The sequence below is a fragment of the Phoca vitulina genome, unplaced genomic scaffold (assembly GCF_004348235.1).
Source record: "Phoca vitulina isolate PV1807 unplaced genomic scaffold, GSC_HSeal_1.0 scaffold18, whole genome shotgun sequence".
Taxonomy (NCBI): domain Eukaryota; kingdom Metazoa; phylum Chordata; class Mammalia; order Carnivora; family Phocidae; genus Phoca; species Phoca vitulina.
Genome location: NW_022589721.1, coordinates 20,585,005 through 20,611,392, shown reverse-complemented (window position 1 = coordinate 20,611,392; position 26,388 = coordinate 20,585,005). Strand labels below are relative to the sequence as shown.

The following is a 26,388-nucleotide window of genomic DNA, read 5'->3' as shown; positions in this document are numbered from 1 at the left end:
GAGTACATATCCTTTACTTCTTTGGTTAGGTTTATTCCTAGGTATCTTATGGTTTTTGGTGCAATTGTAAATGGGATTGAGTCCTTAATTTCTTTCTTCATTCACGTTGCTAGTGTATAGAAATGCAGCTGATTTCTGTGCATTGATTTTGTATCCTCCTACATTGCTGAATTTCTGTATGAGTTCTAGCAGTTTTGGGGTGGAGTCTTACAGGCTTTCCACATAAAGTATCATGTCATCTGTGAAGAGTGGGAGTTTGACTTCTTCTTTGCCAATTTGAATGCCTTTTATTTCTTTATTTTGATGAAGCTCAATTTATATGTTTTTCCTCTTGTTGCTTATGTTTTGGGGTCATATCTAAAAACCCATTGCCACTTCTGAAATCATGAAGATTTACCTCTGTTTTCTTCTAAGAATTCCATAGTTTTAGCTCTTACACTTAGATTTTTTATCCATTTTGAGTTAATTTTTATATAGTGTGAGATAAGGATCCAATTTCATTCTTCTGCATGTGACTATATCCAGTTGTCCCAGAGTCATTTGTTGAAAACACTATTCTTTTCCCATTGAATGGTCTTGGCATCTTTGTCAAAAACTAATTGTCCACAGACACCTAGACACACAACTCTTATTGGAGTCATGAGAAGGAATGGACTGGGAGTCTTATATAAATTGTATGGAGAAGAGTGATGCCTCTTTTCAGTAAGTCCTTTCCTGGAACACAAAAGATGGGGGGGATTTATTAACCATCACTGTTTTCCAGGAATACCGAGCTCAGGTAAAGTCCAACATTGTCAATCCCTCCTTTTGCTCAATATGAAGGAATATAATAGATTTCTGAACAACTAAAGCAGAAACCTCCTGAGTGAGACAAGGCAGGATCTCTCTAGGACTTTTGTTGGTGTTGTTCCTATAAAATAAGTTGAACCATCAGTTGAGAGGTTATAGCAAAGATCAATTGTTTTAGAATCTTAAAGTCCAGACATCTTAAACAGGGATACCTGAAATGAAAAAGAGAAAATATTAATATAAAATATTGAATTAAAGCAAATAACTAGGAGTCGACCCTGTGAGTCACAGGTTTAGTGGATTCCAAGAGGCTGGTGGAAGAAAATCTTTTGATTAAGCAGTACTGATGTGGAAATAAATGAAGGCCACCCAAATGAGAATGAGCAAAGACTATTTATTCAGAGCTTGCTATCATATGGGAGTCAGCCACCATCACTTACACTTGGCAGAGACTCAAGGCAGGGAGATTAGTGGGCGAGCTGTATAGTAGACTAAAAGGGAAGAAGGACTTTAGGTATGCCCTGATAGAAAGCTGTTGGCATGAAGAAGTCAGAATGAGACTAACTAGAATTAGGGCGTGTTATGTAACTAATTAGGGGAGCATTTTTGGCTTTTTATAGTTGGTCTTAAATTGGAAGTGAGAGACAAAAATTTGGGAAGCAGGCAGTTATTAACCAAGATCTGACCATTGGGGCAGTTGCTGCAGAGATGGTGATTTGGCTTACCAGGTTAATTGCTACTGAGGCTGTGGAACTCTATTTTTATAGATAGTCTGGTCATTGCCTATTTGCATATTCAGTCACCTAGTTCCTCATTTCAACCATTAACTTACTTGCAATAAGTCGACCAATTCAGGGAAAGCTAGTGATCCAGGTCTTCACTGCTCAGAGATTGTTAGTTGCCTCCATCGTCAACCATATGAAAGATCTTCCTGATCTTTCATCATTGGGATTATCCGATGAAAGAGCAGCTGTGTGAGAACATTCAAGGTTCTGGATGGAATGCAACAGATCAGCATAATGGCCAGATGACAAAAACAAGAACAATTAATAATCCCTATAAAATGCTTCAAAACAGATCCCAGTTGCCCAACCCAAGCCAAGAAAACAAATACCATCAGCCATGAGGACTGACTTTAGAAAGCCAAATAGCTTTCTCCCTAAAGCAATGTATAGCCTGTCCCACCCTGACTGCTTTGATAATCCAGTACAGTAAGAACTATTAGCAATAGCACAAGTGCCACTATGACTAGCCAAAAAGAAATTTATAGCAATGCAATTGTCCATCACACCAATGAGTTGAAACTAATCTGTGTTCCATCTAAGCAAGAGATGGTATCATTAATAAGTTCTGCAAATTAGTGCTAAGTTTCTTACACCTTTTTCTATTTGTGTCATTCCCACTAATGGGAATATTATCATGAACAATGAATCAGTAATTCCTACAGCCATGTCCTGAATAATCAAAAGTGGCTTCATTTTGAAGCTTTTGTCTGAGTTGGAATTTCTAGCCACAGTGATTTATAGAATTAGGGTTTCTGCTTATAGACAAATATTGGACTACTATTCTTAAAGGCGTTAGTCTGAAACAGAGTCAGGCTTCCTGGTCGCAAACAACGTAGCACCCAGTAGGGACACATGAGATCTAGGGAAAAAATGAGTTATACATGTCACAAGGTCAAAACAAAGGCCTTATATCATTTGGGTTACATATTTGGATCCCTGTTAATTTCATCCCTCTGGCAAGCATTTGGTCCATTGCCCTGAGAAGATTGTGGGAAATAAAGTTTAAAATTATGTAGGATCTGGTGAATACATTGTAATAGTTGGTACTTTTTCACACATAGACACTGATAAAGTCACAGGTTTATTTGTTTAAGGTCATTTTTCCATGTAGGTGCAAATAGAAACATCATTCCGTATAGTCTCATTAGACCATTCCTCATGGTCCCATTTGGTGAGACTGGAATTGCCCAGAGGTTTTATAATGGAATGCAGTGATAGATGGCATATCCAGCTGTCAATAAGACTGAGGCAGTGGCTACTGTTTGAGATAGTCTAATGATGGTATTAGAATGAATATGTTCTGACCTAACAATTACATAAGGAGAGGAAAAAAAGAAAGAAAAGGCCATTATGTGTGAGTGACAACCAAGGGTCTATAGGACATAAGGATAATGATTATTAGCAGACAGATAAAACAGGAATCAGACAGGTCTTGGTCCAACACTCTGGGCGGAAACTATTCATTGTCTGAAGCCACCTGCTTATTCCAAAGGTATTCTGTGAGCTGTATCCTTCCCAAGATCGCTTGGTCTACAAGATCTCTGAGTATCCTCAATTTGAAATCCCCAATTAGAGTAACCTTCCAATTGTGTGGAATTCTTAATTGCTTCTTTAACTGTTAAACATGAAACCAAGCATTGACTCCCTGGCATTTCACTGTTTTATTTGTGTTAATAGTATCTGATAAAGTTCCTTCCACTGAGATCAATGGCAGTGGTTTTCCTCTGATGTATCTTCCAATAGAAAAAATATCCTAGTTGAACATCATGAAGATTTAGAAAAATGTTTTGGGGTGGTAATCTTAACCATTGGTGATAGAACTGGGTATCATACAAGAGTCCTCGTGAATTTTTTGCCATTTCACCATGCAGTAGGGTGGAATCTAATATCGGAGGTAAAATTCTCAAATGTGTGGATTTTGTAGTTACCAATTCATATGGGTATAACTGATGTGTCCCTAAAGGAGTGAATTGTATAGCCATAAGAGCTGCTAGTGAGAGTACTTTTGGCCAAGACAGCTCAAGGATTTCTGAAAGTTTCATTAATTAAATTTAAGGATTTCCACCAGTCTTTTCAACCTTTTCAGAAGATTGTGGGTGATAAGAACAGTATAGTTTGGGGTTTTTTTTATTTTTTTAAATTTTTTTATTATGTTAATCACCATACATTCCATCATTAGTTTTTGATGTAGTGTTCCATGATTCATTGTTTGCATGTAACACCCAGTGCTCCATTCAGTACGTACCCATCACCAGGCTAACCCTAGTTTTTAAGTAAGGGTAACATCTTACAGAATTTTCTCACAAGGTTGTCAGTTAAGTGTGCATCCTGATCACTTGATATAAAAGTTGAGATGCTCCAGGTTGAAAACACAAAAATTAAGCAGTTTTTTAGTAACCATAAGGCCTGTAGCTTTTCAGCAAAGAAATGCTGCAGCTCATCCTGAATATAGATATACTAAACCATATTCAAATCCCATATAGGTTGAAGCTAGTTAAAATTCATCTGAAGGTGTTCAAAGTGCCATTGAGGGTCCTGGCTGTGTCTCCCCTTTACCATTTTTACAGGATTGAGTTGTCGACAGGTGACTCATGACCTGAAAATAACCTCAGCTGTCTTTTTAAAGTTTTCTCACCAATGTTCAGATAATGATCAATTCATTGATTCCATGATGAGTAGTTTCATGAAGAAATTTAATTAATATCCATTTGAACTTATCTGATTTAACCAGGTGGCCATCTTGAGAGTGCCAGAGATTATCTGAGTGAAAGATGCAACCAGATCCTTCCTTTTCAAAATCAGACACTATATATTGATATTTTTAATGGCCTCTTGGAAACCCTCCAGAGATATATCCTTTGACAGTTTAGGTAGGATCATAACCTTGGTTAAGGCAGCATTTTTAGCATAATGATCTGCTAGAGCATTTTCTTCAGCTTCTGTTTTATCTCTTTTTTACATGAGCTTCAATCTTTGTAACAGCCATCCCTCTAGGAATCTAAAATTTCCTTAACTTGTTGTCCATTTTTAGGAGGATACCAGAGGAGCTGAGAACCCCCTTTGTTATGATTAAAGGATCCCAGAGTCTTGTGCTACTCCAAAAGCAGATCTCCTATCTGTATATACGTCTATTTTCTGATCATTAGCTAGATGAAAAGCGCTAGGAAGTGCAATAAGTTTTGCCATCTGGGCTGATTTTACTTGAGGTGAAGGACTATATTCTAAAGAACAATCTTCTTAAGTCACTGATAGCTTATCCTGCTTGATAACCTCGTCTCAGTTGAGGAATAGTCCCTCAGCAAATAATATTAGGTCAGATTTCTCAATGGGATCTCTAATACATTGCACATCTGCAAAGTACAAAAAGATCCCTAACTGAAGTAAGACAATCATCTTGTCACCATTCTTTTAGAAGCAGGAGAGTGGCAGGTTTCAGGTTGTTTCAGGGATGAAGAGTAATATGAGAGGAGAGAGTAACAGAATCTCTTAAGAAGTTAACCAGTTGGCTGAAAAGTGCTGCATGTTCTCAGTCAATAGTAATGTCTGTGTTGCATGAGGACCCATGAGGTTAAGTAGAAACCCTAGAACTAGTTCAGCAGAAGCATCGACAAGTTTTGCCATGACACTAATTACCTGAAGTCAAGGGGTAAAAGCCTTTACAACTGGGTCAAGGGTGAGTCAATAGTAAGAAACTGGTTTTTGATGATTCCTATGAAATTGAGATGAAACCCAAAGGGCTTGTTCAAATTGTTCGTGCACAATTTGATGAAATGGCTTTTGTAGTTAGGAGTGCCTAAGGAAGGAGGTTATTATAGGGCCTTCTTTAGGTTACAGAAGACCTGTTGTATCTGCTCCCAGATCAGAATCTCTTACTGAAGACTCAGACAATTTCTAAAGAAGTGTTGCAATCACAGAAAAGTTTGGTACCCATTGCCTTCAATTTCCAGTTAAGCCTAGAAATCCTCCCAGTTGTCACCTTGAAAGAGGTCCAGAATAAGTTTGGATAGTCTTTAATCTATCAGGAGAGTGTTTCCCTTCCTTAGCTAGGTCATTTCCAAATAAAGGACTGTATTGTGGAACATTTGTAATTTATCTTTTGAAGCATCATGTTCCTTTCCTGTTAAGGCTGACAATAAGCAAATGATCCTTTTTACAAGCTTCCTTGTTCCCTGAACAAAGTAAGAGATTTATATTAATTATATTATATTATATATGATATTATATCAGAACTGAATCACAAAGGAAATTTGGATCTTATAAATCCTGATTAATGACCTGAGAAAAATAGTAGATGGTTTCAGTGCACCCCTGAGGCATGACTGCCCAGGGATGTTGTTGTCCTCCTTGGTGGAAGGCAAAAAGCTGTTGACTCTCTTGGTCTAGAGACATGCTGAAAAAGGCAAAGCAAAGATCCACTACAGTGAAGCAAGTGACTGTAGGCATAATAGATGACAGTATGCTATCTGAATTACATACTACACAGAAACAAAAGATAAGAATTTTGTTGATGGTCTTGAAGTCTTGAACAATTTATATCTTCATCCATTTGGTTTCTTTTTTGGCAGGATAAGAGTGTTACAAGGGCTACTACAGACTATGAGAAGATCTTTGAATATATGGTTTTTAAATATAGGTTTGAGCTCTTCCTTTTTGTTTGGCCTTAAAGAATATTGGGAAAGTTTGGGTGATGGGTTGGTAAGATCTATTTCAATTTTAATATGTTCTCTTCCAATTCCATTCCAATTCCGATGTTGGAATTTTTATCCCATAAAGTGTCAGGTATGGTGTCAATATCCTTATCAGAGGAATGGATTAAATATTATGTAGAAGGTAAAGGTATATCCAGAGCAAAAACAACTTGATTATGAATAGAGGAGTCCTCTCAAATCCCATGAAATAGTTCCTCTCATGTGCATTTGCAAAGCCCATTTGCAAAATATATATCTACTTATTAACTACTTATTAACTCTGCAAGGATGGCATCACAGAACAAAACAAGGAATGTTTTTCAGTCAAGGATATAAGGGTTACAGTTAAGGGCTGTGGATTATTTAAAATACCTTCTCCTGTGTGCTATGTTTTCTCTGAGGAAGAGTTTGAGTAATGGTGGTAGGATCTAACATAGAAAGAGTAGTACCCATTATCTACCAGGAATTAGTGAGGTTGACCATTTATATTTGTAATTCACTTTGTTTGCTTAAAAGCAATCCAGAATATTGAATGCATTTTCCTTCCTTATTGATCTAAATTGAAGGGGTTTTTTGTTTGTTTGTTTTGTTTTTTTCTTTTGTTAAGATGAGACAATTTTTTCCAGTGCCCCTTCTTTTTACAAAATCTACAAGTGTCCTTATCAATAGGTGGCTGGTTGGGAAGTGATCTACTTAGCTATTTGATCTTTAGGGCCACAAGTTTAAGTATTGTCTCATTTTTATCCTAAAGCCATTTCAAAATGTTATGTTGGGTATTTTAGTTCAGATAACAGGTACATTTCCTATTCTAATTTCTTTCTTTGAATTAGGTGCCCAGTTTCAGGTTCAGCTCCATTGACAAAGTAAGATGAAAGGGCTGCTGTTCAATCAGCATCTTCTTTCACACCCACATGTTTTTGGAAGATATGTGTTTTAGTCTATCCTAAAAAATATCCCATAGTTTCATCTTTACTTTTATTGCATGATTAAATGATGATCCAATCAATGTTTATTAAAAATGTTTCATGTATGGTGTTCAGGAGACTTTGCCCTACTTTTGGACCTCCTTTTTGACTCTCAAGCTTATTGTGGAAAGAGGGATCCTGTAGGTCCCATTCTGGGTAGGTCCAATCAGTTTTGCCATATAGGATTCAGCATCTGAGCTTCCAACCAACATGTGTACAAGTTAATATAGGTCAAGTAACTCTGGGTCATATGCGCCAAAAAGAATTCTAAATTCTTTTATGAGTATTTACTGGTCTTGTCTAGGTTTAGAGAAATCGTTATAGCTCTTAATTCAGCTTGAATCCAAGGTTTAGATTCCATAGTTCCCTGCATACCTAACATATGGGAAGGATGCATTTTTAGAGGCAACTGGCTTTGGTGGTTTTAGAAGAGTTGGAGAAAGGTAAAGGGTCTGGATGAGGGGAAGCAGATAGAGGGTTTGACAGAGCTGTGGAAGGAAAGAGATTTGAAGGATAAGAGGGAAGAGGGAGAAGAAGATACAGGGAAGTACCTAAAGGACAAGGAAGAAGAGAGCTTACTAGGGAAATTACTTTGTTGCTTAAATTTGTCAAATTCCTCATAGCTTTGGTCAAAGAATCTTTTAATGAAGTAATACTTTATTTAAACTTTCTTTGGAGCCCTCTGCATACCAACCAAAAAATGCTGCCCATGTGAACTGAGAAATTGTATTCCTTTCTTTTCTAAGGAACCTTTCAAAAGAACAATTTTGTGGAAGTCAAATGCCCCCCTCACCCCAAATGCCCACTTAAGGTTTAAATCATACTTGGGAAAATAATGTCATTTGGAAAGATAAGTACTAGAGTAAGCACTGTCATGAGAGTAGATACATGAAGCAACAGTTTCCCCAGGAGAAAACTGAGATTTAGATGATCCCATGAGAGCTGGCAGTGCTGGTAGAAATGAAATGTTTGTGCAGCTCACATCTCAAACCCCAAACTCATGATTGGTCACCTCCAAACACAGACTCAACAATCTGTGCCTCCTGGCACACGGAATACCACAGAGAATGCTCTCTCTGAATCAAAAAGGAAAAAAAAAAAAAAAAAGCCCTCAGGACCAAAACTTGATATGGAAAGAGAACCTCATCCAGTTTCACTGGTGACTTACAACAAAGTTTGTCCAAATGGGCAGTTGTGGTAAGAACAGTATACTCATTGGTCTGTGAGGCTGCCATGAACAATAGGCTTTGAAGGCATGTGCCTGTGTTCTATCATATGATTCTCCTTCTTATGACAGGTAGCACTTTTAGGCAGCACTCCACAGAGCAGTCACACAAATGCAAAAAAAAGGGATGAAAAGAATGGCTTGATTCCACCAATGATGCTAAACAAATGGGTGGGCACTGATAACAAAACCTGGGTACCAAACTCAGAAGAAATGACCATAGAACTCAACAGGAAGAGAGTGGAGTTCAGGTCTGTGCTGACTTAACCACTCACTGTGGACTTGACAAGCAGCGAGCAATAAGGCACAATGGGTTCTGGGTACCTGGTTGAAAACCGGAGGCCATGGTGATGGTCAGTGCAAACTGTGTCTTGATGGAAACTCCGACAAAGCTGTGGTAATAAATGAAGATCACTGAAATGAAAACAAACAAATGTTATTTATTCAGAGCTTGCTATAGCAAGAGTTACCACCAGCACCTGAGATGAGCAGAAACTCAAATGCAGGTAAAGTAGTGGAAAGCTCTAGAGTGGGAAAGGGGAAGGCTTCAGGTTGCCCTAATTGGAGGCTGTTGGCTTGCAGAAGCTAGAGGACTAACTAGAAGTGGGCCATCCTATAGGCTTGGTTAGGAGTACACATTTGGCTTTCTATCGTTCATCCTAAGTTAGAAGTATGGGCAAAAATTACAGAAGCTGGCAATTATTGACCAGGTCCTGATTTGGGACTGATGTTGAACAGGTTGTACTTGTCTTCTTAGACTAATTGCTATAGAGGCTGTGGGTCAGAGCTCTATTTTTGTATGTGGTCTGGCCATTGTTTGCTTGTATATTCAGTCTCTTACCACTCATTGAGTTTTTTGAAGCTGAGATGTCAATTGCATTGGTGGTGTTGTCCATAGCATTGGTTACTACCCCAATAAGGATGGATGACCTGAGAATTTCACCAGATGTGCTTGGTAGTCCAAACAGTGGCCTATCCGGGGAAAGACCTGGACCATGAATGGTCAGCTGGGATGATGAGTCCTTCTAGTCTTATAAAAAGTTCTTAGGCTTGAGCTTGCAATAACTCTTCAGATCTTGAAGGCAAAAACCAGTTACAAGGCAACTTTAGAGTCTCAATAAAAACTTGGCAATCAATTTGTAGTTCTCAGTAACTCCAAGTCAAGAAGGAGGCAGAAGAAATGGAAAGCTTGTTTAGAGGCTAAGATTAGTTTGTAGCCAAATATTGAAGGAAACTGGAGGAACTGAAAATCTGGTAAGGGTTGACAAGCTGTGCAAGGTGAGAAAATGCAATCAAATTTAGAAGTAAACACCAAAAGGGTTTTTCCACAGGAAATGAGAAAGCCCAGACAAGACAAAGTTTGCATATCGACCAATTACCTGCAATTTACAGAGGTGCAAAAGAGCTCAAAGACAATGAATAGGGTCAGAATCTGATGATCCAGAAGAGCATGCTTAGTTTCCCATTGAAACACAAAATGCTCTTACAGTCCCTTTTCCCCTTTTGATCAAAGACAGTCTCAAAGAAAGATTATTCTTGATCACAAAACAAGGCTGGTCTCATTAGACATGACCTGTTTGTTTACACAGATGCAGCAAGAAGGACAAGTCAACACATGAGTCTTCTATTTGCTTTGCTGGACATTTTCATAAAGAACCTCAGATTGGACTTTTCAAAGCCTCTTGAAGATAGGAAGCCAGGCCGAAACTTCACCATCATTTTTCACCTGCATTACCTAGTGATTTGGTGGGAAGTCCTCTCTTCCTGAGGTCCCCAGAATATCCTAAGATTGCTGAGCCTGCCTTGCTCACCTATAAGGCTGGGAACCCTGTAAAGCCGGTTACCAGGCCAGCTTCCCTAAGAGGGACTTTGTAAGCATTGGCCCCATAAAGTCTACCTTAATTCCTAAAAAGTGCCTGGTCACATCTGATGAAATGAGCATCCTTCTCAACTATGACATTCTAGGCAATGCCAGCCTTGATTGCATAACCAGTGTTTCCAATTCTGTCCTATTAACAAGGTGGACAGACTCCTACTGAATCTATGCAAATAACTAGGGTGCCATGAAAACAGGAATCCTCAATAAGAGTTCCCCAAATTTCACAGGGTGAGTCAGGGCAGAAAAGATCAATGTTTCATTTCTGCTTTACAAGAGCACAGTCTAATAAATTGTTATGAGGGATACATAGCTTGAGAGAAAAGAGAGAGTGGTTCCTTACATCCAGAAAACAGAGCATTAAGGCATCAGCGCTGTTCCAAGCAAAGCCCATGTCCATCTAGTTTATTCAGTTCATTCAGTGCTTTGTAATTAATTCTTGTTCCACTTGATCTGGGTTAGTAGTCTCATGAACACATCTGCTTCTTGACTAGAAGTCTGGGACTCCTGACTCAGTCCACTGGTATGATCTCATAATTATTGAAGCAATGCCATCAGCGGTCTGTACCCAAGAGGACCTGGCATGGTCCACTTCCATGGGTTTCTAGGATAGTCCTTTTTTTGGTAAAGACAAAGCACTCAGCTTTTGCAAAGGCTCTTCGGGAAGCATCAGAGTAAAACACAAAACCACCTGTAAATGACAGAAAATTTAAAATAGCCACAGTTAATGTATTTTTTATAATTTTCAAAGGTGAAAGATCTGATCAGAGTTCACTATTAAAATAGTACAATTGATAAGAAAACATGATTGTTCATGTGACACTTAAAAAAGTCAGTTCAAAAAGTTTTAGACAAAACATGCCAAACAGAATGATGAATGCTACTTTCAAAGAACACTGGATATTATATCTAATTTGTGGAAATGGATAAGCATAATCTTTACAGAGAAAAAAATATCAGATACAACATAACAACTCTGAGACGTGATATGCCATGAACATTTCAAGCATATTGTTAGAATATACTTGTTACCAAGCAAAAAGTAAACTTAACCTGATTGAGTTTAGGAAGAATATACTTGAGTAAAATAAAAATGTATTCTTGCAAGGCTGATAACTCAAAAGGTGTAACTGTATTTATTAAACCAACAACATTAAAATAGTCTCATTTGTCAAAGGTGTACCTAAATCATGTGACCTTGAATTTTAAAAAACATTTTGGTAAGTTTCTATAAGAATACTTTTTCCCCCATATTGAATATATTAGAGATTTAATTGTCTTAATTTCTGGGAATTTCAGGAATATTAAAATTATATAAACTCTTATTTACCTCTTAGCTAATCCAAAAAGAGCTCCTTTAAGGGATTTTAGAGTTTAATGTGGTAATAATATTTGGAGGTAGGAAAATACTACACATGTGTAATAGAACATACATACATACATATACACATATAGATAGACACAAAGAGCTTCTAGCTTTAATTTTTAATTAAAAAATCTTAACCCTTGTTCAGGCATAAACACAAAAACTCAAAACTCACTGGTTCATAGAAAAGAGCTGACTCTACTCCTTGCCTCACTTTTATATTTTTACAAAGATTGTATTTTTGGCAGATGGGGCAAATTGAAGTAACTTGCTCAATGCAAGAGCTGAAGGAGTTTCCTCAGTATTTGTGGAGGAGACCCTTAAGATGTTCTTTGCCCTGACGTGTAATTCTATGGAGGCTGTGGACTACATTTTGGGAGAGGGACGGAGGAGAAACCAAGTGGCCATCTGGTGTCTCCAAAGTCCATCTGAGTGGAGTAAACATGCAACCTGTTTCCAATTAGCTTTTTCAGCCACAGGCTTTTGCTCTTGGTGTCACTGAGCTCCTCAGGGCCCCAACAGTGTGGGGGGACTTAAGCCTCAGGTGTCTACAGGGAGTTGAGGAGCCTGAGTGAGAAAGGGAAGGCCCGGCAGGGGTGGATAGTGGAGAGGAGGAGGTAGAGGTGTTGAAGGGGGAAGAACAAAGGATTCTAGGGAGCTGAAGGGAAAGTTGAGGATGGAAAAAAGGAGGCGGAAGTTAGGGGATGGTGATGGGAAGGCATAGGTCTTAGAAGACAATGAGGAAGGGAACTGGTCGTTGAAGGAAGCAGTGGTCTCTGGAAGTTTTTGTGGAACAGATATTGTTCTGTTTCTTTGTGCCAAACAATAAAAGCAGTCCACTGTTTGGATGCAATATTGGAGTCATGGGATTCAAGATCCTTGCTCAGAATAAGCCAATTCACAAAGATCCTAAGTTCCCCAAAGAAGCCATTGAAATTTTAAGTTTTTTTTTTCCTAGGGAGATTTTGTCATTTCGAAGAGATTGGGTGAAATCGGTGTGAATGCACATCCCCCACAGGGAAAAGTGTGTGGAACGACGGTTAGATTGACAGTTTCCCATGATAATGAAAGGAATACCTGTTGGTTCTAAGGATCTTAACCCAAGATGTCATATCCCAGGAGAGAGTCAGAAGCTTTACTCACACCCAGGAAAGCCAGAAGAAGGCAGAGAAATAGAAGGAAAGAAAAAGACAAAAATGAAGAATAAAGCCAAATCTTTACCATGCTACAACAAACACATGTTTGGAACACTGTACCAGGAGTTAGACTCACTGCTGTGGATCCTGACTTCCCAGCCAGGAAAGGACCCAGCATCTGCTAAGATGGCATTGACCCCTGGGTGAAGAAAGCAACGTCCTGGGGGCAGAGTTACAGCATCATCACTGTCAAAGAAAAAAAAATGCAATCTGGACATTAGTATGAAGAATTTCTTTAAGGAGATTATTGCAATAGGAGGAGAAGAGTATCATAATAGGAAGATGCTTGAAGACTAAGTCAGAAATGTCTCAAGGGAGGGATGGGTGGGCAAAGCTTTTAAATGCAGAGATGCCTGGGATAGGTGGCTATGGAGAGTAGGAGGAGGGGAGATGAAAGCTGGTGTGGGAGGGGGTTCTTGAAACTTAACCCTCATCAAATATTGTACTAACAGGGAAGACAAGGCAGGAAGTATTGGTTTGTGGTTAAGCACAGGGGGCGGGGTCTGCACTTGAGACAAGCAAACAAGTTAAGGTACAGAAAATGTACATGGGTTTGAGGGCCTTGCCATCTTAAAGTTGTGTCAAGCTCAAAGTTTGATTAGCCTTGTCAGCACCTAAAATTGTTTTTGGGATTTCCCAAAGGGTTTCCGAAAAATCTCTTTTGTAAAAAGAGAAATGTTAGGAATAATGATGGTTATTTGATATGTTACTGATGATGAGTTACATGGGAAATATTCTCAGATCAGAAGAAATGCCTAGACTTCCCTAGGTTAAATTTGTATGGTTAAAATGTTATTAACATAAATATTGTTTTATTAATAATAAATATTAATAAATAAATATTAATATATAATATAAAAATAAATAAATATTAATAAATTAATAAATATAATTAATTAATAATAAATAATAAATATTAACATAAACAATTGTGTTCTGTATGGGAAGGTTTTAGACAATGGTCAATGTTTTTGCTGTTCATGGTGTTTCTATTTATCAGAGTCTTGATGTTGCTTAGCCTATAAGACAAAAGCAGTATTGTATTAGCACTCATAATTTCAGTTATTTTTAAAAAACATTAACTTGGTTGCAACCTTACTTTTTAACTCAAATCTAGTGTACTTCAGGCAGTAGTGTTATACTGGGGATTCACATCATTTATCTATCGATTTTATTAATCTATTGATGTTTAGAAACTACTTTAGATGTATTGAATCTATTTACTTGATAATCTTGATATATTCTTGGTATATTCTAACTTTGGCCTAGGTATATATGGTATCTAACGTTTCAGGATTTTTATATGGTATATTTTCTTTGTGAAGTTTATCTATTTTCATAAATTAGATGTAATCTCTACTCTTCTTTGAAAATAGGCATAAATCTTTGTGCTTACACATATTTTGTCAAAAACTTTTTTGGATTGACTTTGTTTTGTTTTGCATGCCACGGAAACAATCAGAAATGCTTGTCAATTGCATTAGTCTTGTACTGAACCCTCTTCGGATCATTCTCTTTTGAAAAATATCAACAGTGAGCAAACAATAGACATTTCCAGTCTTTTGTCATCTACAGAGAGCTTGTATGTTTTGTTTTACTCCTGATGCTTCCATGAAATCACCTGGAATTGGTTATAAGGCAGAGTGTTCCATCTTCAACAAATATTCTCAGATCAGATCCCTGTCTAAGAGCCTGGTGAAGTGGTACTCTTGGGTACAGACCGCTGATGGCATTGCTTCAATAATTATGAGATCATACCAGTGGACTGAGTCAAGAGTCCCAGACTTCTAGTCAAGAAGCAGATGTGTTCATGAGACTACTAACCCCAGATCAAGTGGAACAAGAATTAATTACAAAGCACTGAATGAACTGAATAAACTAGATGGACATGGGCTTTGCTTGGAACAGCGCTGATGCCTTAATGCTCTGTTTTCTGGATGTAAGGAACCACTCTCTCTTTTCTCTCAAGCTATGTATCCCTCATAACAATTTATTAGACTGTGCTCTTGTAAAGCAGAAATGAAACATTGCTCTTTTCTGCCCTGACTCACCCTGTGAAATTTGGGGAACTCTTATTGAGGATTCCTGTTTTCGTGGCACCCTAGTTATTTGCATAGATTCAGTAGGAGTCTGTCCACCTTGTTAATAGGACAGAATTGGAAACACTGGTTATGCAATCAAGGCTGGCATTGCCTAGAATGTCATAGTTGAGAAGGATGCTCGTTTCATCAGATGTGACCAGGCACTTTTTAGGAATTAAGGTAGACTTTATGGGGCCAATGCTTACAAAGTCCCTCTTAGGGAAGCTGGCCTGGTAACCGGCTTTACAGGGTTCCCAGCCTTATAGGTGAGCAAGGCAGGCTCAGCAATCTTAGGATATTCTGGGGACCTCAGGAAGAGAGGACTTCCCACCAAATCACTAGGTAATGCAGGTGAAAAATGATGGTGAAGTTTCGGCCTGGCTTCCTATCTTCAAGAGGCTTTGAAAAGTCCAATCTGAGGTTCTTTATGAAAATGTCCAGCAAAGCAAATAGAAGACTCATGTGTTGACTTGTCCTTCTTGCTGCATCTGTGTAAACAAACAGGTCATGTCTAATGAGACCAGCCTTGTTTTGTGATCAAGAATAATCTTTCTTTGAGACTGTCTTTGATCAAAAGGGGAAAAGGGACTGTAAGAGCATTTTGTGTTTCAATGGGAAACTAAGCATGCTCTTCTGGATCATCAGATTCTGACCCTATTCATTGTCTTTGAGCTCTTTTGCACCTCTGTAAATTGCAGGTAACTGGTCGATATGCAAACTTTGTCTTGTCTGATAGACACTAATTAGCTTCCTTTCCCACTATGGATAAATTAGTGTTGATATCTACTTATAAATTAGATTTGGATCTGTTACAACTCAGGGAACTGTGCTGCACAATCAAACTATTTCATCCACTGATCTCCTAGATTTCACTGGGCTGGATAGTCTTAGGGTTCAACTTCTGGCTCTTTACTTTAATATATTCCTTTATATTAACATTTATCTTTTTCATTTTAGGCATCCCATTGAAGGACACTGAAACAACTGACCTTCACCTGCACACCAAACAGATGGTAAACTAGCCTTCTACTAGAGATATCACTGAGAAAATGCTGACCCTGTGGTCTGTTTCACTCAACCATCTCCTGTTTGAGTTATTCCTTATCTCTGAATTATTCATGGAGAGTCTCTCTGAGCCCGCCTTGAACAAGGAGAGGGACTGACAAGGCTGATGAAACTTTGTGCTTCACACGAGTTTAGGCTGCTTTGCTGAAGACCACTAGGTCTCAACTCTAGGTACACTTTAGCTTGTTTACTTCATCCGAGACCCAGAATCCCAAGCCCATGTGCCTGAGCACAAACCAACTTTTCTGCCTCCACTTTTCTATTAGTACAATATTTGATGCAGTTCATTAAGTTCCAAGGCCCCTCCCATGACATCGTTCTTGTGCTTTCCACAGACACCTATCCCAGGGTCTCTGCTTACAGAAGCTTTGCTCCCACTCCCCTTGCCTGAAACTGTTTTGGCTCGGGCTTTGAGATCTCTCTGTAATAGTCTTATTCAATAATGTCTTTCCTTACTTAGGTCCAGACTTAACTTTTTTTTTTTTTCCTTGACAATTTCCTTGGCAAAAGATATTTAGGATTTGATTTCTGGAAGGTAAAATATAAAAAGCAGTCAAGTTTGAACACTTGATTAAATAGGATCATGGATTACTAAGAAATAAGAGTTGGTTATCTAGTTAACCAAAATGACAATATAAATTTTAAAGTAGACATAGGAGGTATGTGACTATAAAGATCTTAAGTTCTTTTTAAGTGAAAAGACTTTGTTCTCTCAAATAATTAAAGGTATGACAAAATCAACAAGTATAGGAATTATTCTAATAAAACCCTGAATTTTCTAGGCAGATTATTCTCAACGTAGAGAAAAGTATTTTATAAGCACTTATTAAGAGAATTCCAGTAATCTAAGAAAAAATTGTCATTTTAACAGAGAGAAAACCAAATGCTAGTTTTGAAACAGCATATTTGGTACTAACACTCTTACTAAAAATCTTATAAACAAACTCATAAACCTCAGCCAGCTTTGACTACAAGAAGTAAAATTCCTGTTCCGTGAACCATCTGCAACTTTGTCTATCCAGACAAGTTTTATCATACACTTCTCTCTCTCTCTCTCATTTCGGTATGAGTTGTTTTACTTTGGAACAAAGCTTCTCTTGTTTTCCTTAACAAAATACCTCCTGCACACTTTGCGTGCAAAGTTGTTCCTCTCTGCTGCTCTCACTCCTAATAGAGCCTCATTCACATATATTGATTCTAAGTTTTCACTACAGCCACTTCTATTGCATAGAGAACTAGGAGGTGGTGTAAGAGAAGAAGTATTTCCAGGGCATGTGTCAAAATGGCGAGGCAGATCTTATTAGAGCTACTGCAGTAGGGGAGAGAGGCTTCAGTGTAGCCCTGAGTCCCATTCTACACAACACAGACAACTGGAGATCGCAGCCAAGGAGCTGAGTGAGGGGGTGAGTGGATAGAAAATTATTGAGAGGAACTTGTTTAGATACCAAAGTAAGGAGATTCTTCCTAAACTAGCTTAACAAGATTCTTACCAAAAGCAGGCCAGGGACTTAGATATCCAGGGCAGGGGATGAGGAGCTTGATCAGATATCAAGGATGATCAGATATAAAGGGGAGCAGTTGTCAATTAACTAGCTTAGGATTCTTTGCTAAAATGGAGCTCAGTAGGCCAAGGTCGAGGCTCATCTAGAAGAAGACTCGTAGGAGTCTGACTAAAGTCTGGTCAAGGAAGGAGTGCCTGTTAGTAAATAACTGTAACCTGTCTTTCACATACCAGTATTTTCTAGCAGACTAGCAGAGCTTTTAAATATACATCTCATAATTTTTTATAGCCATGAACATCCCTCATAATATAGTGTCTCAATGTGGCAAAAATGAACATGTCCATTAACAGACCCAAATATATAGCCTTTCTGTATTATATAAAAATAAGAGGCAAAAAGTATATAAAAATGAAATTGTATTTAGCAATTAATGCTTCAGTATTTTATCCTACTTAGATCTGATCTAGGTATCTAATGATTCATGAATTAACTCAATTTAGCATCAGTCCAAGGTTTTAAGTTACCAAATGATTTTGGAAACTGTCTTCAAGCTGACATTCTACAAAACAAAATTATTTTTGAAATAAAGTTTGTCCAAATAATGACTTAATTTGACTAAATACAAATTTACATTTTTTATAATCTTAAAATATAGTAACTGAAATGACAGCATATTAAATCAGCACACCTTTACAAGTTGAGGAGAAACATGCCCAAGTAAAATAAAAATGTATGTTTGTATTACACTTATTGCTGACAACTCAGAAGATTAAGCTGTTCTTATTAAACCAACAAATTAAATTAGTCTCATTTGCCAAAGTAACCTCAATTATGTAAACTTGAATTTGAGTAACTGCCTATAAGAAAGTATTTTGAGTACATTGAAAGTATTCAAAATTTAATTTTTTCAATACTTGAGAATTTTTAGGAATAGTCCCGTTTAAGATCTTAGTTAGCTCTGTGAATTAGAGTAGAGTTCTATTTAAAAATTTTGTAATCTAATTTAGTAATACCATCTGGAGGCAGGAAAATATTACATACCTATAGACACATAAACATACGTCTAGATCTAGAAAACTTATAGCTTCAATTCCAAAATTTCAGTCCATACATTAGGGGTAAACCCAGAAATACAAAACTCACTTTCATATAAAAAGAGTTCTTTCCTTCCTAATGGGTACAAATTCTTAATGGATTTGAGTTCAAAATGGAGAAAAACGGATAAACAAATAGAAAAGAGTAATGAACTCAATTTTCCATCATCTTTCATTCAATAGAGACAAAATATCTATAAGCCATTTAATTCATTTACAGAGATAGCCAAATGGTCTAACAATAAACACACACACACACACACACACACACCCCAAAATTCCACCACTGGAAATCAACTAAAGAACTCAGAAAGAATCAAAATCAAATTCTTACCATGCTTCCAACAGACAAAAGTTTGGAACATATAGGACCAGGATCAGGACTCACCTTTAGATCCCTGGGTTTCCAGCCAGAAATGGAGCACAAAAGACTCCAAAGGGCCTTATTACCTGGCTGGGGTAAATGGGAATCTGAAGACAAGGTCTGATCCTGAGTCATGGCACCAAACTGTAAGACAAAAACCAGACAAATTAAGAAACAAATATGATGGAGACTATCGCAAGCAGTATCAACCCTAGTCTAAATATCTTTGGAGCAACTCAGCTTTTATACACGTTTGCAAATGAGGTGGTTTACACTGTGGTTTTGCAAGCTGCAGACATAAATTTTAGGCTTCAAAACGGGAAATGGCTGTTTTCCCCAAATATGGCAAACTTCTGAGAGCACAGAGTTTTAATCTCTGTTAATCAACCATGAGATAAAGAACAAGAAGCTGAAGTGTCTGTTTTGCCTTGTCAGCAGATTCAGACCAAAAGAGAGAGTTTGCTGAGCTTTGTCACACGTGATCAGATCTTGTAGAAAAGAGTTTCAAGCGTAAGAAACAACAAAAGGAATGAAATTTCTAGTCACCCCTGAAGCTAGGCTAAGTCATGTCTCCTTCCTCAGCCCAGCACCCCCTTCTGCATGAAGTGCACTTACTTTCCATGCGCCCCCCACACACACACACACCTCCTTACATGTAGCCTCTCTTCCCCTCAACACTTCTACCGACATCTCTCCATTTCCGCTGATGCCAGCCCAATCACTCTATCACCTGATCCTTCAAGGCCACTTACTACCTCCTAAATGATCTCCTGCCTTCCAGTCTTTTTCTCCCACAATTCAGTTTCCATGAAGCAGTCAAAGCAAACTAAAGTGAAAATCTGATTTTTTTACTAATCTGTTAAAGAAATTTCAATCTCTCCCAGTTACCCTTCCAAAACGGTCTATACTGTGGAGCAGAGCATTCAAGCTCTTCATGTTCTGACTCTCTTCCTTTCTTTTGCCAGCCCTGAGCAGACTCTACACTCCAGCTCTATTGAACACTCCTAGTTCCCAAACACCCCATGCTCTCCTCCATGTCTAGATGCTTGCTTGTGTTTTCCCTTCAGCCTCCAGTGCCCTCTATCTAGCTAAGTCCTTAAAGCACATACACATGAGGTTTAGATGACACATACTCTGGGTTTGTCCCTGACCCCACTTGTTCTCTCAGCCTTCCCAAATCTGAATGAACTGGAATTCCTCCACCCCATACTCTCTTCTTTCTTAGCACTTACCATACCATTTTGAAAATTCCTCTTTCTTTGCCTGTTTCTGCAAATGAACCAGAAACTCCCTGTAAGTTGAGACCATGTGTTCTCTATTGCTTTTTCATGGCAAGGGGAGATGGGGGTTGTGGTAGTGAGTGGGCATCAGTGCCCAGAAGGCAGTGCCTGGGACACAACAATCATGCAGTGAACACTTGTAACATTAATAAGTGGGTGAACTTCTGTGTCTTTATAGTTATACAATATAGTGGGATGATACGACACATCTCACAATTGTGTTGTGGAGACAAAACAAGCTTATGGAAAGCAATTAGAAAAAGCTAAAGACTATATGAGGTGGAATATGAAATAGAGTGATTTATTTTTTAAAAACTGTGTCGCATTTCACAAAACCTAATGAATGTTAGCGCCCACTAACCAGCCACCTCAGGGATCTGGATATGCACTTCTTTGGCAATTGCTTATCTTCACTCAAAAAAACAGGAAGGAATTCCTCCCTAGATCCTGATTCCATAGACAGTATCTGAGCAAGTTGTGTCCTTACAAATCTGTTTCATTCCTTTTTAGTTAACCAACATGAATATCCTCCTGGCTTTCATGACTATGGGATGCATTCTCGAAAATCAAATTTACAATTACAATGATCTTGGCACCACACAGTGCCCTGTGCATAAACAAGACTTGATAAATACTTGCTGAATCAGTGACTTGCAGAAGAGCTTCCCACCACTTCGGGAATGATTGTGATTTCCCTAATTTCCTTGATTTTCTTCTGCTAAAACATTCTGTTTGCAATACCACTCATGATTATTCAGACCAGAGTCAAAAGAAAAAAAAAAAATTTTATCCTGACTAACCGTATTCATAAACATGAGTTACAGTGGTTGAAACATTTTCCAGAGGAGTGTGCTCTGAACCTGCCAAGCGGCACCACAGGTAAATAGCCTTTTACAGGAACTTCATCTCGGCGGAGAACATTCATGGGAATATGAAAGTCCTGAGGTTCAAACTGTCTGTCTTCATTTGGGTTCCCCCAGAAGCAGACCCTGACCCAAAGATTTATTGCAAAGAGACTTGGAATAAGATCCCAGGAAATATCTGTAGGGGGATGGAGAATGGGGACAGGCATGAAGCTGGAGCCAAGAGAACACCTTTGTGGGAGACTGGGTTTCAGCCTCCAGGGGACAGTGTGGTACACATCTCAGAGATGACTGAAGAACTGAGAAATCTGGGCTGTTTCAAGCACTAATTCCCATTAGATGAGAACTGCTCTGAGGATATTAATTCCCCAGCATTTATAGCCTACCTGACATCAGTCCAAGCATGTGAGCTTGCCAGAGGAAGCTCTTAGAAAACCACAAGTTCTTGTAGCATGAAGTAGTTTCCTGAACCACCAAGTCCTCAGGGTGAGGAACATGGGTAGTATCTCTAACCTACACTTAGTATAGTCAAGTTCTGAACTGCAAGATGCATTCACGGAACTTAGACTCGGTCACATTTCAGCTGAGCCAAGGCAACTGCACTTGTAATAGGCTGTCTCAGCCGATACACCGCAAAAAAGAATTATGAATTTCTTGAGCTTCATTAAATGTCTGCAGTGCGCCCATACAACAGCGGGATTTCTGAACACTTCTCCAGATTCTCATTCACTCCTTTTGTACCTAAGTGAGACTAGTTCCCTCAAGCAAATGAAACATGCTTATCCTCTCCTCTGAGGAGTCTGGGCCCCCAGTTGCCATGTTTTATGAGGCCATAGCACAGGAGTACTAAGAGATGCCCCAGTGGGTTTCCTGAGTGCCAAATGTATCCCTGCCTGCTCCCATTATGCAGCAGCAACCCTTGCTTATGCCCCAGGAACTCACCTCTTTCACACCTCTCCTGACGCTATACTCCCACTGAGTTTCAGCCCAAGATCTCACCTCTTCCATGAAGCCTTCCAGATGCTTGCAGACCACAGAGCTTTCTTCTTCCCCTAACTCACAGAACTTCCTGCTTATGCCTCTCCTCAGGGCTGCATCACATTCTACACTGTGATTCCTCATTACGGGATTTTTATTGACTTTGGACAGTGTCATTGGGTTGACGTCTGAGTGTATGTCTTGTCTTTCCAGTGGGAACCTGACCAGTGGTTACTGGTACTTCCAGTGCCCCGTATAGACTGTATGCCACCCCAGGGCGTAGTGAACACAGGTTGGATCTGCGGCCGAACAGCTTGAAGAATGGCACCTCTGCACCCTAGAACTGGAGCATGATCTTCTCATCAGAAGCCTTGCTTCCCACGGTTCCCTAATTCCCTTGGCATTCAGTGACACTCTCTATCACTTAGTTCACAATTATCTTTCAAACAAGAACAACAACACAAAAAAGATAGCTTTGATAAATTTAACTTTTTCACATTTTGAAACTGGCCCAAACTCTTAAAAGCATATATTTTTAGATAATTTATTACAAATGACTCGCAGATGAAGCCATAAATTTCCCCCACCCAGAGAAATGTTCTCTTTTTTTGGCACTGTTTCGACCTTGAAGTTGACAAACCTAGTTTGTTTGGGGATAGTGAGTATTTGTGAAGATGGCATAGAAGACATTTTCAATAATCACATAAAGTCAGTTTAACTTACAGTGAACACGTTTTTGGTGCCAAGAATTGCCCCAGGTATTTTATACAGACTGGTTGTCCAGAAATCTTTTTTTTTTTCTCTTCTGCTTTCTGAAGCTCATATGTTGCAGTGTTTTGAAGTACGGCTTAGCCTCTTGTGGAAGCTTAAAGAGAAAGGGGAAAACCCAAGTCACTTCATTTTGCAATTAATTACTTCTTCTGGGAAGGCTTTGCCTTGTAATTGTAGTATTTCTCTCTCTATATGTATTATTTCTGATTGTTTCTGTCTTGTATACTCCACCCAGAAACAAAAAAATGTATACAAAAATAGAACTAATCTTGACTATGTGACTCCAAGTACGTAATCTGCTCTCCACAAGCAGTACTGGAATGAAATAAAATATTTATATGACTATTAATAAAAGGCAAGATATATAGAATGCTTGCTGTGAGCCAGGCATTCTGTAAAGCACTTTATACACGCTATCTCATTCAATACTCATAACAAGTTCCAGAAATAGGTACTGTTATTAGCTCTGTTTCACAGATACACCAACTCAGGCTCAGAGAGCCTGAGTCACTTCCCAAAGTTCACACAGCTAGTAAGGATAGAGGCTGAGATACGGCTGCAGAGGGAAAAGAGCCCTAGTTCTCTACTTGGAGATGGCTCACGAAGTCATAGTCTCAGCCCCGGACTTGCTAGCCAAGGGATCAAAAGTAAATCCCAAACTCTTTACGTCTCTGTTTCTTCACTTATTGACTATAACCACTGACACCCACGCTGTCTATTCACTTCTGTCCACCCCTCTATTTGTTGTCTTAGAACATTTAACTCTCATTGTTTTATATTTTGTTTATAAGAGTTACTGATGGCTCTCAAAGAGCAGAAAATATGTCATACCCATCTTCAGACTCATAGCTTCCAGGCAAAGACGATTATATAAATGATGTCAGATGATCTGAACCTAGGTCGTCTGGCTCCAGAATCTGTGCTCTTAAGGACTATGGTATCCAAGAAAGGAATTTGCTTTTCTTTTTAAATCCACGTCTAGTTCGGAGTAGGTCTTTAAATCGTTTCTATCTGCCCTTTCTCTTGAGTCTTTCACTCCTGTTTTTACTCTGTGATCTGTATTTAGTTTTGTGTAATCAGAGATGTGATTTTCATTGCGCTCTGTTTTAAAAAGCCCAGGTATTAAATCTCATATATGCATTAATATTACTTTCTCATTGATCTTTCTTAGGAGCAACATTGAAAGAAAAAACGCCTTCCTCTAATTTTCAAGTTTTATTGCCTTAAATGTGAAGAGTAACAAAGTTTGACCACTCCAAAATATGCCAGTTTGGCACATGGATTATTTCAGAATGAAGGCAATTAAGAACAAGCAGACACAAAAATGCTCTCTGCTCTCCTCCTATTTGCCTAAAAGCAAGACATAAATTTACCAAAGTGTCTCCTTCCCCCTCTCTACCAGAAAGGACAAAAGCTAATCACCAGAGACAATTTTAGTCCCTTATCCAGCCTGTAGGCACAGGAGAAATCTACATACCAAACTGAGGTAAGGGAGACTTGTTTCCCTCATAGTTGCTTTCACACAATTTGTTGCCGGTGGGGACCCAAAGTCCTTTTCCTTTATCTTGTCACTTCCCCAAAAATGTCTTTCCTTGCAAAGACCAGGCTGTAAATAAAACTTGGAGTCACTCATCCCCGAGTTTCTCCAATGCGTACATAAGATAAACATGTTAATAAACTTGTTTGTTTTTCTCTCATTGATCTGCCTTTTGTTACAGAGCCCTGATGTGGGGCCGTGAGCTAGCTAAGGATCAAGAAAGAATTTTTGAGCAGTTTTCAGTGCAAAATGGTGCTTTTATTACAGCAGGGGGATGGAACCCATGGGCAGAAAGATCTGCACTGCGCTTGTGAGGAGTAACTGATTATATACTTTTTTAGTTAGTGGGGGTCAGGGATAGCGTTAAGTCTCTAAGGAATTTGGAAGCAAGGTTTCCAGGACCTTGAGCGGCTAGCTACTGTTAAGGTTATTTACTACTGTCTAGTAAAACATTAGTCATGAGACCCTTCTGATGTATATCAGCGGGCCATATGCTTGAAGGATGACTGCTAACATATATGGGACTGGAGGGATATTTACAGTTACCAGAACAAAGTAACGCTAACCAGAGCAAAGCTGGTAAAACATTAAAGGAAGTGCTTGGGGTAGCTGTAGGAGAATCCTGCCTGGGGACTATGAGCCACAGAAAAGTCTGGCCTTTGTTCCATTTTCTCCCATCAAGCCCTAGCTGAAAATCTAGAAGGGTAGAAAGAAAAATATTTTCTTCCTCCCCTAAAAATGCAAGGTCATAACCTTACACAGTTCCAGGAGGAATGTAAGTAATGTAAAAGATACAACAATATGAACAACTATAGATTTTGCCTCTTAGACTATGAGAAGTCCAGGGTTTAGATAAAAATCAACACAAATCTAAAATAAACAAAACATTCACCATGAGCATTAGGTCCCAGATATGCTAATTTTGGCCTAGCCGGACACAGAAGACATATAATACATCAGACTGAAAAAGATTGTTAACACCTTAAAAAGATAAGAGTAATAAATAGTTCAAGAATAAAACTAAGTGAGATATCATCTTAAAAAATAAGCACTCTTGGGGTGCCTGAGTGGCTCAGTCGATTAAGCGTCTGCCTTTGGCTCAGGTCATGATCCCGGGGTCCTGGGATAGAGTCCCGCATCAGGCTCCCTGCTCAGTGGGGAGCCTGCTTCTCCCTCTGCCTCTTCCTCTTCCCTCTACCCATGCTTTCTCTTTCTCTCTCTTTCTCTCTCAAATAAATAAAATCTTTTTTAAAAAAAAAGCACTCTTAATTTTTTTTAAAGGAAGTGGTAAAGTATCTGAAGAAAACTAGTCAATTAGGCATTTCCTTATGAAATCTTAAGGTATAACCAAAGAATATCCAATGACAATCAAAACAACCCCCGAAGATTTCTATCAAAAAACAAAGGATTCCAAACCTAAAATAGAAACAGATTCACTTTTTAAGGTAACTTTTATCATTTACTTAAAAAACTGCATTAGGAAATATGAAAAGGACATTCACAAGTCACCAAGTGACTACTTACCCACAAATTCTTAACACATTGTGGTTCACTGTTATGGGCATTATTACCAAAATCATATACACATACCTTCTACCCAGTTGTTTTGGGATCCGCTAGAAAGAGATGCTCTTGTGGCCACAAGCTAAACAAATTCAGAATGGAATGGAGTGGATACAAAGTAAAATGGAATAGAATAGAGTAGAGAAGAACAGAACATAAATCAAGCATACAGCTTGAAACTACAGGAGCAATAATATACAAGGTAAAAGATAGGTGATAGATAGATGATAGATAGATACATAGATACATAGATAGATACATAGATACATAGATAATAGATAGATACATAGATAGATACATAGATGATAGATAATAGAGAAAGAAAGAAGAAAGATGAGGGAAGGAAGGAAGGAAAGGAAGGAAGGAAGGAAGGAAGGAAGGAAGGAAGGAAGGAAGGAAG

General features: G+C 38.5%; 1 long non-coding RNA gene across 1 annotated transcript in view; it reads right to left on the bottom strand.

The window, feature by feature from the left end:
- Window positions 1–535: 535 nt before the first annotated feature.
- Window positions 536–26,388, bottom strand: part of LOC116639392 — a 253,644-nt gene continuing 227,791 nt past the window's right edge. The window contains exons 2-6 of the long non-coding RNA XR_004300836.1: window positions 22,841–22,982; window positions 19,021–19,140; window positions 8,777–8,866; window positions 1,622–1,781; window positions 536–1,001 (exon numbers count right to left, since the gene is read on the bottom strand). This is a non-coding gene — a long non-coding RNA (uncharacterized LOC116639392). The remainder of the gene's footprint in view (window positions 1,002–1,621; window positions 1,782–8,776; window positions 8,867–19,020; window positions 19,141–22,840; window positions 22,983–26,388) is intronic.